We start from the raw sequence: 13,903 nt of genomic DNA, 5'->3' as shown, positions 1-13,903 counted from the left end.
GTCGGGCTCCCGGTGCATGGAGCCTGCTTCTCCTTCTGCCTGTGTCTCTGCCTCTCTCTCTCTCTCCCTCTCTCTCTCTCTCTGTGACTATCATAAATAAATAAAAATTAAAAAAAAAACAACCACCTTAACATGCTTGTATGTAAAATGCCCATAATATGTGTGTGTGGGGGGGGGCGGCACAACCAAAACCAAACCAAAGTTACAGAAAATCCTCAGAATATTGAAACAAACAAGGCAGCTCTAATTATGGTTCCTTGAATGTGAAGTTACTGATATATATATATATGTGTGTGTGTGTATATATATATATATATATAGGAGACAAAGAAATAGATGTAATGAAATGACGTCATAGTGTTTCTGGAAACTTATGGGCCTGGCTTCTTAGTGTAAAATAGTGAGATAAAGATTTACGCCCCCCCCCCCCAAAAGAAATAGCATGGTTATGCAGGTAAGAGCTGAGGTGTGAGTGAGGAGTCCTGGATTTCTGGTTTACCTTTCTCACCAACCAGTAGTGGGATCATTTCTCTGTGCTTCCTTTCCTGTAGATGACTATTCATAGGATATGCCCACTGCAGAGAGCATCCATTATCTGCTCAGCATCCTTTCTGGGGAACCATTCTTCTCCCATTGGGTGGTCCTGGTTGAGCTGATAATTACAGCCCTCCTCTGAAGATGTTCCACGTAGAGCTGGTGAAAAATGCTATCTCCTGCACTTCGTGTCTTGGTATTGGGATGATGTGAAATTAAGGCTACTATTAGCCATCTTTTCTGGCAACTTGCTAGAGACCTGTCTGCAGGGGGAGAGGGCAACATATAAAAGAAGACAGACCCGAACGATATAACACAGGACCCTGATGATGTCATCTGAGTCTTTGGATTCAGCCATAGATTGAAGAAAGATCTCTCCCTTGACTTCTGTTACCTAAGGAAAAACACTGTTTTTTTTTTTTTTTTGGCTTAAATTGTCTTTTTTTTTTTTTTGAAAGATTTTATTTATTTATTCATGAGAGACAAAGAGAGAGAGAGAGAGGCAGAGACACAGGCGGAGGGAGAAGCAGGCTCCATGCAGGGAGCCTGATGTGGGACTCGATCTCCGGTCTCTAGGATCAGGCCCTGGGCTGAAGGCAGCGCTAAACCGCTGAACCACCCGGGCTGCCCTGTCTTGGGTTATTATTATTATTTTTAATCCTTTGTACTGGAAAGAGTCTTTTTTTTTTTTTTGGAAAGAGTCTTTACTTCTGTCCCACCTACTTCACAGGAGTATTGTGCAGAGTTAACAAAATACAAAGCATGAGGGCATAAGATATTACTAGGACAAAAGAAAGTATCTTGTCAATTTTCTTTTTTTAAAGATTATTTATTTATTTATTTATTTATTTATTTATTTATTTATTTATTCATAGAGACAGAGAGAGACAGGGAGAAGTAGACTCCATGCAGGGAGCCCAACGCAGGACTTAATCCCGGGTCTCCAGGATCACACCCTTGGCTGCAGGGGGCGCTAAACCGCTGTGCCACCGGGGCTGCCCAGGCTGCCCATTTTAGAAAATGTCAATTTTCTAAAAGCCATTTAGTTACGAACCAAAGGAATCATTATATAAGGAAAAAATAGCTTCAAGTTTTCTAATCTGTAAAAATACATGCAAATTTATTTCCAGTTTTTCTAACAACCTTGATGATGAATAAATGCGTAAGTGGAAAAAGCAGTTTTCAGAAACCTCAGTTTTCCTGGTGAAACTCAGCAATACAGAGTTCTGTATACAGATCGCGAAGGACTGTCTTGAAAGTGAGCGATTCAACAAGTACACAGGGATAATTAGGGAGAAGCGGAAAATGAGAGCACATATAATTAATAATTGCAAATCATTCGTAACAAATCTCATAGCCCTTATTTGGAACAAAGCCAGCCTTGTATAGATGATACTTTGTGATAAACTTGTTTCACTGATTTGACTTCATTCTCCCCACTGCTCAGTTTCATTCAATCACAGTAGTTTGAACACCTAAGCTCTGTGGTAGCTCAAAAAAGTACCTGACCATTTCTTTCTCATAAAGGGGTCACAGTCATCTGGGAGAGAGAGATGTGGGCACATGCAGTAATCATTCGTGACAGAAAGTTGAAGGACTGTAATAAATGCAAAATGATAAATATTTTTTAAATGTGCTATTTAAGGAAGAAAATAATTTTGAATTCTGGAAACATTCATGTTAAAGTTTTTATATGGGGGCTCCTGGGTGGCTCAGTTGGTTAAGCATCTGCCTTCGGCTTGGATCATGATCTCAGGGCCCTGGGTTTGAGCTCGTATTGGGCTCCCTGCTCAGTGGGGAGTCTGCTTCTCCTTCTCACTCTCCCTCTATGCTCTCCTACTCTCTTTCAAGTAAATAAATAAAATCTTAAAAAAAAATAAGGTTCTCATCTGATTATCTTAGAGTAGAAATCAAACTACAGTCCAAAGGCCAGCTGTAGCCCACTGCTTATTTTTGTACAAGCCATGAGCTAAGGATGGTTTTACATTTTAAAATGGGAGGAAAAATCATGATAAGAACAATTATTGAGACACATGCACGTTCTATTAAATTCATATTTCAGTGTCCATAGTAGAGTTTGGAACACAGCCTTATTTGTTTACATATTATATATGACTACTTTCATGCTATAACAGCAGAATTGGATAGTTATAACAGAGATTGTATAGCCCGCAAAGCCTAAAATATATCTGGTCTTACCAACTTTAAAATTTAAATACTTGGGGTACCTCAGTGGCTCAGTGGTTGAATATTTGCCTTCGGCTCAGGTGATGATCCTGGGGTCCTGGGATTGAGTCCTGCATTAGACTTCCCGCAGGATTTCTCTCTGTCTCTCTCTCCATGTCTCTCATGAATAAATAAATAAAATCTTAAAAAAAAAAAAACTTAAAAACTTTACCAACTCACTTTAGAGGATGAGCAGCAAGGGGGTATAATTGGTTTTACTAGTATTAGTATTTTATACTCAAAGCAATAGAAGTCTTAGAAGAATGAGAGACACTTTTTCTACCAGCATTCTCAGGTAGCTAAAGCTTTATATAACGAGTCTGAGTTTCTTTGTCTCTAATGGTTATCAAGCATTTTCATGTTTCTGGACAGAAGATGGAAGTTTCTAGAAATGTTTCAGACATTCCCACCTGGGTGTTCCTTAGGAAATGGAAAAGGGAAATGGCTTAATCCTAGGGGAGAAGATGAGTTTCTGGAAATTGAGGAAATATTTGGGGGAGAGGGTGGTTAACAGTTTTCTGCAAGTGTCTGAGGCTTTTGTCCTTGTGGCACATACCACCATGGCCTGAGGAGTAGTAGCATAGGATCCTTACGCCAACAAGGGTTGCAGAAAGGATGGAGCTTTCTGCCTGCCAATGAAATCTAGCCATTAATATTGAGCATTGTAGCAGCCACTGTGATGGACTGAAGACCAAAGAAAGTTTCCATTTTCTGGGTATGGGGTAAGGCACTTACTTCATATGTACTTGAGACTGAGATGGAATTTTTATGCCAAATTAAAGAGTGAAAGTTTGGAGCCAGATTTAATTTGATTTAAAAATTTAAGTTTTATGCTGTTTCTGAGATACTTACGCTCAGGCACTTAAGGGTTATAATGTTTCTTATACTCAAACTTTTTACAGGCAAATGGAGCTACGAAGCCTAGGAATGGAACATGATGTGAGCGAGCCCTAGAGCCAGAAATGGACATGCATGCCGTACTTGTAGGGTGAGTAGGTAGTAGGATGATTAGATTCCTTATTTTGGGTGACTATTTTGTTATGTGGAGAATATTCTTATTTGTAGGAAATACGCATGAAAAGTGTTTGGGGAAATGAGAATATTTTATCAGTAACTTAGTCTCAAATGGTTCAGAAAAGGAAAACCTTGTATTATTATTTTTCTGTCAGTTTGAAACTCTTTCAAAATAAATAAAATAAATCCTTCTTGGTTGTCAAGGACCTTCTTTAGCTCATTATACTAGCGTCATCTTCAAAGATACCTGCGTACTCCCACTTCCTCAGCCATACTGGACTCCTTTCACCCCTACAAGCATGGCATGCATGTTGGTCGGTTTCTGGCTCTATGGCTAGCTCACATAATGCTCCTGTGTGCCTTGCATGGGAGCTAGCTGCTCGAGTGAGTAGTGAGCAGCAGGGGAGGGAGAGGGACAAGCAGACTCAGTGCTGAGTCTGGGGGTGGGGGGGGGTAATGGTGCTCAACTTGGGGCTTGACTTGGGGCTCTATGCAGGGCTTGACCTAGGGCTCCATCCATGGCCCTAAGATCATGGCTTGAGCTAAAATCAAGAGTTGGGGGATCCCTGGGTGGCGCAGCGGTTTAGCGCCTGCCTTTGGCTCAGGGCGCGATCCTGGAGACCCGGGATCGAATCCCACGTCGGGCTCCCGGTGCATGGAGCCTGCTTCTCCCTCTGCCTATGTCTCTGCCTCTCTCTCTCTCTCTCTCTCTCTCTCTCTCTGTGTGTGTGTGTGTGTGTGTGTGTGACTATCGTAAATAAATAAAAATTTAAAAAAATAAAATAAAATAAAATAAAATCAAGAGTTGGACACTTAACTGACTGAGCCACCCTGGCACCCCTCTCTTTAATCAACTCTCACTTGGAATTGTGATTCAATCTTGCTTTGGCTTTCCCAGCTGGACACTTTAAAAAATAATAGTCTGTTTTGTAGAACATTTCATAATTGGGAGTTTTTCTGTTTCCTCATAACTTGATTCAGGATATACTTTTGGGAAAGGACGTAAACAGAAATACCACAGAAGTGGTGCTGTGGTCTCATTGCATCCCATCAGGTGGTTCATGACTGAAATTTGTCCCATTATGTGGATGTTAACTTTGGTTGCTTAAGATTTTTTTTCTCAACTCTTGCCACAGATTTACTCCTTTCCTCTTTTAATCAATGAGTATTTTGTGAGGAGCTATTTGAGACTATGCCACTATTTTATTCCTCATCAAACTTTCATGCTGGTTTTGGTAGTCGCTGATGTTTCTTGGATAATTTAATTATTACTGTGTTGATTCCCAAATTGTAATTTTAAAAAGATTTTATTTATTCATAAGAAACAGAGAGAGAGGCAGAGACACAGGCAGAGGGAGATGCAGGCTCCATGCAGGGAGCCCGATGTGGGACTCGATGCTAGGTTTCCAGGATCACGCCCTGGGCTGAAGGTGGCACTAAACCGCTGAGTCACCCGGGCTGCCCCCAAATTGTAATTTTTATACTTTTGTCATTCCTTCTATAGTCATCAGTTGACATTCCATTGTAAATAAAAACTTTGTTCTTTGTTCATTTATTCATTTGTTTATATTAATACAGGCCCACGGGTTGCTATTTTATTCAGTGGATTATAGCCTTTTATTATCATAATTCTTTTTGATGTTTACATTGCCTGAGATTTGGCCAGTGAGTGCTCCCCCACATATATCCTTTTCACTTGCTCCCATCGATCATTGGCCACCTTCTTACTTTCTGTCACAGCAAAGCACTTCAGGTTCATTTTAAGCCTATGTATTCCAAGTCCCAGAATTAGTCATTTCTCCATGAAGCCCTGGTTCCTTTCAGTGGAGTATAATATTTAGAAGCCAAGCCCTGGAATATTGATGGTTCTAGGCCTCAGTGGGCAGATCTAGGCAATACGTGCATGGATGTACATACTATTTGCCTGTCTATCTACCTGTCTATACATGTTCCCACACCTCACCAACTGTGTTTATTTCTATCTATAAAACCATGAGTTTATGTCAGTATCTCCAATTCCAGTTGAAACCATAAGATTTATTTTAGCTTTCTACCTATTCATATTTGTAATTTCTTTCTCCACCAAGTAAGAAACCTGGCTCCCATTATTCTAAATATATATACTAATCACTCATTTGATTATCTTCCTCTTAGTAACCAATCTTCCTTCACTGTTGCCACCTCTTTCATCCTGACTTCATGAAGATACGCTCCTCACCCCCATTGGGCTCACACCATCTGTTGAATCATCCACTCTGGCTACTGCCACCTGCAGAAATGGTTCCCTTACCCTTCTCAGACTCTGACTTTCCCTAGGATGCTGCTATCTCCCCTCCCTTACTAAAACCTAACGTCTTTTAGCCTTAATTATGATGGAAAGAGGGAAGAGAAGAAGGAAGGAAGAAAGAAGGAAGATGGGAGGAAGAAAGGAAGGAAGAAGAAAGAAAGAGAAAGAGAGAAAGGAAAAGAAAGGGGAAAGGAGAAAAAACGGACAAGCAGATAACAAAGTTTGGATTTTTATTCTATATGCAATGAAGGACTCCCCTTTCCTCCACACCCCTCCCCCCCACAGATGCTATGGCTCGTTACAGGGAATGAATTTAGTTGGCGGCATGAAAGTAGATTGGAAGAAGGAATGATGGCAAGCAAGGAGGCAGGGGTTCAGGAAATGGCTGACAGAGAGCCTGGATGATGGCGCACCTGCTATGGCTCCCCTGAGTATCAGTGCAAGAACAGTCAATAGAAATGATATGCATTTTGCCTTACTGTATAGTTTCTTTGTGGGCCAAGTAAATAGGAAAGCTATCTTCCAATGAATCTGCATATCTTGTGAGGGGCCAATTAGATCATGAAAATTTTCATGATTAATTATGGAAATAGTTTCCCTCTGACTCCTCAGTGACAGAGCATTTAATTTTAGACTGAGAATAAACATATCTGTAACACAGTCTGTATAATAAAGTGGAGCAGAATGGACAGGATCCCCCACCTTTCTAACTAGGCCAAATTCCTGGAAATATCTGGAGGGTTAGAACCTGTAAATGAAAAGAGACGATTAGCCCTTTTGGGGGAAGGAAAAATGATTCACTTCTATGGGTTATTATTAAGCTGCAGGAGGTAGGTCACAGGCTTTAGCGTTTCACTATATGTTTTCTGTAATTCAAATATCATATTACTTGTATGCATGTTTGTCTCTCGACTAGTCCGTGTGCTCTTCAAGGGCCGGTCTCTGACTCAGTTGCCCTTGTGTCCCCACGTAGGATTCCGTATTTCTTTTCTTTTTTTTTTTTTTTAGGATTCCGTATTTCCAGCACAGGGGAGGTGTGGCATAAACACTTGCTAAATGAAATAAAATGCCCTGAAGTATAAAAAAGCAAGCAAGGTATTGTAGCCAATATACAGAACTGACTTTAGAGCTCTGTCACCTTTCCCGTGACTAAAAATGCCTAGAAGAACACTTATTTTTATCTTCTTGTAGCACTGTTCCTCAGGAATGTTAGGTGCTCAACATATATATTTTTAACTTATTTGAACAGATTTTTATCCAGAGTAATATCCTGGCCAAGTGCCTAGAAACCCTGGAACTAAACTAAGTATAGTCACAAAGGAGAGCTTGTATATGAAATATTTGAAGATTAAGAATGCTCAAATACATAGCACAAAGGCAATGAAAATATTCACAGGGCACTTTTTAAAAGATTTGTTTATTTATTCATGAGAGAAACAGACTGAGAGAGAGAGGCAGAGACACAGGCAGAGGGAGAAGCAGGCTCCTCGCAGGGAGCCCGATGCGGGACTCGATCCCGAATCCCGGTTCACTATCCGAAGGCAGGCACCCAACCGCTGAGCCACCCAGGCATTCCAAGGGCACATTATTTTTTAAAAATTTTATTTATTCATTTGAGAGAGAGCACGAGTGAGAGAGCACAAGTAGGGAGAGCAGCAGAGGGTGAGGGAGAAGCAGGCTCCCCACCGAGCAGGGAGCAAGCAGGGAGCTGGAGGTAGGACTCCCATCAGGACTCTAGGATCAAGACCCGAGCCAAAGGCAGACACTTAATGAGCTGAGCCACCCAGGTGCCCCAGGGCACATTTTTCTATGATGCTTGGTTAAAATGCGAGTAATGGTTAAAAATTACAGGCATTGTGGAATATTTAGCAGATGCATGTTTAAAACTCATGTTTAAAATTGGCAACGGCAAAGAAGGCAGTGTGCTGTTTAATTGCAATTTGACCTCTAAATTTGAACGGTATTTCAAAGTAAAAAATGAAAGGATGCTGGGCTTTGTAATTATCAAGTTTAGTTGATAATGCAAACACTCAAGCTGTCTAAAGCTCAACAATAATTTTGTTTTTCATTTGAAATGGTTATGTTGAGTCTGCACAGACTAAAGTCGACAGTTTTTAACTTTTTTTCTTTGTGTCGTTTTGTAGCAACCCCTGTTTTGCTGAAATCCTACTAAGAATTACATGGGCATCTATATTTTCATAAATATAACCAGAAAATACAGAGGACTAAAAGTTCTCACAAACATTTGCCTCCTTGAAGACTTGTTTTTCTTTTGGATCGGGAAGGCCATGAAGAGTCATTGTTAAAATGGAAAATTCAGAAAAATATAAAGAAGAAAACAAATAACCAGCCATGATTATATTCTGATTTTATTCTCCATCACCTTCCTCTCATTTGGATTATTATTTTTTTATATATAAATTAATTTTTTATTGGTGTTCAATTTACCAACATACAAATAACACCCAGTGCTCATCCAGGGCACCCGTCAAGTGCCCCCCTCAGTGCCTGTCACCCAGTCACCCCCACCCCCCGCCCTCCTCCCCTTCCACCACCCCTAGTTCGTTTCCCCAAGTTAGGAGTCTTTTTCTTCTCCCTTCCCTTATATTCCCTTTCAATGTTATTTATATTCCCCAAATGAATGAGAACATACACTGTTTGTCCTTCTCCGATTGACTTACTTCACTCAGCATAATACCCTCCAGTTCCATCCACGTAGCAGCAAATGGTGGGTATTTGTCGTTTCTAATGGCTGAGTAATATTCCATTGTATACATAGACCACCTCTTCTTTATCCATTCATCTTTTGATGGACACCGAGGCTCCTTCCACAGTTTGGCTATTGTGGACATTGCTGCTATACACATCAGGGTGCAGGTGTCCCGGTGTTTCATTGCATCTGAATCTTTGGGGTAAATCCCCAACAGTGCAATTGCTGGGTCGTAGGGCAGGTCTATTTTTATCTCTTTGAGGAACCTCCACACAGTTTTCCAGAGTGGCTGCACCAGTTCACATTCCCACCAACAGTGCAAGAGGGTTCCTTTTTCTCCGCATCCTCTCCAACATTTGTTGTTTCCTGCCTTGGTAATTTTCCCCATTCTCACTGGTGTGAGGTGGTATCTCACTCATTGTGGTTTTGATTTGTATTTCCCTGATGGCAAGTGATGCAGAGCATTTTCTCCTGTGCATGTTGGCCATGTCTATGTCTTCCTCTGTGAGATTCCTCTTCATGTCTTTTGCCCATTTCATGATTGGATTGTTGCTCATTTGGATTATTATGATAGCTTCCTGACTGGTTCCCCTGCTTTAATCTCTATGCAAACCCAGCAGCCACAGGAATCCTGTTAAAATGTTAATCAGATCATGTCCTTCCTCAGCTCAAAATCCCCAACGTTCCCACGTCATTCAGAGTAAAAGCCAAAGTGCTTACTCTAGCCTGTGAAGCCATATGTGACCCCCTCCCCTGCCCCCTTGGTCCCACTGCTTTCTTACTGTTCTGTAATCCATGCCAAGCATGTAACTCCTCAACCCTTCTGCCTGGAGCACTCTCCTCCTAAATATCTGCAAGGCTCCTTTCTCATGTCCTTCAGATCTTCTCTGAGATGTCTTTTTCAGTGAAGGGCTTCACTGACTACTTCTGTAAAATTCCAAGTCCACCTACATTCCTTCTCTGCTATCCCATTATTGTTCCATAGCATACCATATATTTATTCATTTTGTTTTTTATCTGTCTCCTCCTGCTGGAATGTCAGCTCCGTAAAGGCAGAGCTTTCTATCTGGTTTTGTTTGCTTGCTTCTGTATTCGTTTTCTAATATGTAACAAATCACCCCAAAATCTAGTCACTCACAACAACAGTCCTCATTTATTATCTCATAATTTTAGTGGATGTGGAATTTGGCTTGTGGTTTGGCTTGATGGTTCTGGCTCAGGGTCTTTCCTGAGGTTCAATTAGGTATTGGCCGGGGCAGCAGTCATCTGAAGCCTTGATTGGGGCTGAGGGGATCTACTTGCAAAGCCACTCACTCACATGGCTATAGGTTGGTACTGACTAGTGCCAGGATGCCAGAAACCCTCTCTGGGAGGACCTCTCCCTGGGGCTGTTTGAGTATTCTCACGATGTGGAAGCTGGCTACCTCCAGGCTGAGGATCCAAGAGAGCAAGGGAGAAATTGCAGTGTCTTTTATGACTTAAACTCAGAAGCCATACACTATCACTTCCACTCTGTTTATTATTTATATATGCTCATCCTATTCAGTAAGGAAGGCGACTACACAAAAAAAAATTAAATACCAGGAGGTGAGGATCATTGAAGACTATCCTGGAGGCTGACTAGTCTATATTCCCTTTGCTTAAAACTGCCTAGCATTTTTGTCTTTTTTGTTCTGTTTAGTTTTTTTTTTTTGGTATTAATTTTATTCCATTTTCTGTATAACTTTAGTACATAAAGGTTTATTTCCACAGGCCTCAGGAAATGTGTAGAAGTCAACAGGACAATCTCACTTCCCACCAAAAAAGTTGCATATTTTAGTAAGTGTCCTAGAGAGAAAAACTGTAATTTACATCAGCAGTGCTGTGCAAGATTTTTATATAAGACCTAAAACCAGGCTGCAGTGGAGACGTTAGTCCTTTGATCAGATGCCCGGACAGAAACCAAAAACAGGTGAGCATGACAGGGCAAAGGAGGCAATGAAGGTGGACAGGAACCTAGCACAGAAGGAGGAAGGAATTTCAGACTCCTCGGAATGGTGTGCTTTCCTCTTTTTCTTTTTTTTGTCTTTTTTTGTCTAAGTTGTCTCTATAGGAAGGTGCTGGACAGGGACCCCAGTGAAAGGAAGGGGCCAAGACTCTTTTAAATGGCCTGGATGCAGGGCACTGCCAGCAGCTGATACAGGAGAACCTGCACCCAGGTTCAGGCCAAGCCAGGATGGAATGCAGAATAAAAGGAATGCTTACAGGAAACAATGATGCTTGGAATGCTAGATGGCCAAGCTTCAGCCTTTGGTCCAGTGCAAGCCCTGCCTCGCTGGTCAGCAGTGAAAAATTAGTTTGGTTAGAAGAACTGGCTAGGATCTCCCCCAGCCTCTGCTACCTTCACGCTCATTGTTAGAAAAAGATGACCTTGTGTGAACATTCTCATCTGTTAATCCCTGGGGACTGCTTTATTCTTCTGGAAAGACTGTTGGTCAAATAACCCCCAAAGGCTGAAACCTAAAACACACCAGTCCTGGTGTGTGGTTCCCAGAGAATGGACTGGCGGTGTGGTTGGGGTGATAGGGAGAAGCCGTACCTTCCTACAGAAGACCAGCTGACCTGCTCTCCTGCCCCAAATCTCAGCCTGAGGTATATTTCAGTGAAGGCAGGGAGCTGTGTTTCTCAGAGCAGAGAAGCAGTTTAAGAGCAGAAAGGTAAAGTAAATCTAGAAAAGAACCGTCCTGATACAGATTTATCCCATGGTGTGAGGGGGAGGGCAAAGAACCCAGTGGCACTTCTCTTATCCAGCAATTTCTGTCACTGTGGTGACCAACTTCTCCCCATTCCATAGGGTCTTGAACTGCTCAGGGCTGGGAATTCATTATAGTCGCCGCCTTCGGTAGGAATGATGACATTCATCTCAGAAGATTTGGCCCTATCTCGCAATCCAGGGAATTCTTGCTCAGGTCAACATGGCAGCCAGCTGTTTTGTTGATGGAAATGGTTGGCACTTTACCCATTACCTGAACCTTGACATCCCTACTATTGGTTATCTCCACAATGCCCACCACATCATTGAACACCAGACCAAGTTTCTTACAGTTATCTACCATAATGGAGTTTATTTTGCCCTTGATTTGCTGTGTTGTGTTGACACATTTGTATATGTAAGCCACCTGTTGCAGCTCTGTCATCAATCACCAGGTTGGAAACATTCTCCTGATTTCCCACTCTCCACTTCTTGCCCTCCAGTTCCAAGTACAGCTGGCTCCTTCTTTGTGGTTGGCTTGGGGGATGGGCTAACTCCTGGCTTAGGTGCAGAGAATGGTCTGGGACCACTTGGTACTGGACCACTCTGGGCCTTAGGGAGGGATTCTTGTGAGTCTTCATGTCATCAGATACATATTTCAGGGCATGTGTGATGCTCTCCCCCTGATTAATCTGCGCAAACAGTGCTGAGCGGGAAGCAGACTCATTTGAGCCTGAACTGGTGGGGTCTGGTGTGGGAGGTGGGCCTGGTGTGGGTGGGGAGGAGAACCCGATCCAGCAGAGGGTCCAGATAGCAGTCCACTCAGTTGTTGTGCCACAGGCCCCGTTTTGCTCCAGGCCAGTCCGGTGGTATGGAACTGCTTAACGTAAGCCTGTAGCTCTGTCCATATACTCACATAAGCTTTGACCCAATCCACATGCTTCTTATCAACAGCTTTGTACTCCTTGAGGACTCGGTTTGTGTAAAACAGGGCAGCATCATTCATTTATTTCACATAAAGATCAGGCTTGGGAGCCACAGCCACCCAACCCAGGGCCTGGATACTTTCACTGACAACAACTTGCTGCCTCAGTTATTCTCCCAGAAGGTTATCACTTCTTGGATCTGCCCTGATTTGGGTGCCAACAAGTCAGAAAGCTTATTGTGTGCCGGCTGCTGACACCGAGAGGCTGTAACCAAGAGAGCTCGCTCCAACTTCAGACCTCTGTGGACCATCTCCACATGTTTCTGCACATCTCCCCCAGTATCTTTATTGACCTTCAGGTACTTGGCCATAGGACCAGCAAGGAGTGAGGCAAATGCTTGCACACATGGAGCTGCTTCTGCTTTTGGAGCACTGTCTCCATACCCACAGTGCATGTCAGAGGCATGGGATACTGCCTCCAGGAGGCCCAGTGCCCTCTCCAATCTTTCCACCGGATTTTGCATGTCAGCCATAATGTACCACCTCCCGACTGCGATCAGCTGCTCTCCACTTCCGGCAAGAACCTGTTTTTTTTTTTTTTTTTTAAAGATTTTATTTATTTATTTATTTTAGAGGAGGGGAGGGCAGAAAGAATCTTAAGCAGACCCTACACTGAGTGCAGAGCCTGACACAGGCTCCATCTCATGACCCTGAGATCACAACCTTGAGATCACAACCTGAGCTGAAACCAAGAGTCAGACACTTAACCAACAGCACTACCCAGACACCCCAAAACTGCCAGCATCTAAGGGTAATCTAATAAATGTTTTGAACAATGAATAAATTCCACCATGAAGATTTTCAAAAGTATTTTTCTTTGCAGCTTTTTCCCTAAGCAATTATACTATGTTATTTATTGGAATTGGAATTTCTGTCTAGATAAAAATTTGTAATCTATAAAATAATCTGTAAATGTAAACACATATACTTAATAAGTATATTGAAAATAAATTAATGTCTTTTTGAAATTGCATCTTTCTGATATACAATAAATTTTTTTCCACTCTCTTCTTATCACTGACATTTCTGTTGTCTCTAGATTTTTTTTCTATTATAAATACATTGTGGTGAACATCTATTTTTTTTCCAAACAAAAGTGAGTTTATTTACAAAAATTACAATAATTACAGATAGTAGAAATTGAGACAATTTCCCCTGTTACTGTGACAGAAGCTACCAGCCTTCACTTTAAAATGAGAGTTTGGGGGATCCTTGGGTGGCTCAGCAGTTTAGTGCCTGCTTCAGCCCAGGGTGTGATCCTGCAGGTCCAGGATCGGGTCTCGCATCGAGCTCCCTGCGTGGAGCCTGCTTGTCCCTCTGCCTGTGTCTCTGCCTCACTCTCTTAGTGTCTCTCATGAATTAATAAATAAAATCTTTTAAAAAATGAAGGTTTTGTTATTTTGAGATATGATACAC

The 13,903-nt window shown here is 42.0% G+C and overlaps 1 pseudogene; it reads right to left on the bottom strand.

Moving 5' to 3' along the window:
* Window positions 1-11,440: 11,440 nt before the first annotated feature.
* Window positions 11,441-12,960, bottom strand: LOC121499113 (annotated as a pseudogene).
* Window positions 12,961-13,903: the final 943 nt, after the last annotated feature.

This window comes from Vulpes lagopus, chromosome 9, assembly GCF_018345385.1.
Source record: "Vulpes lagopus strain Blue_001 chromosome 9, ASM1834538v1, whole genome shotgun sequence".
NCBI lineage: Eukaryota > Metazoa > Chordata > Mammalia > Carnivora > Canidae > Vulpes > Vulpes lagopus.
The sequence above is the reverse complement of the archived record's forward strand: the minus strand, read 5'-3'. Positions and strand labels throughout refer to the sequence as shown.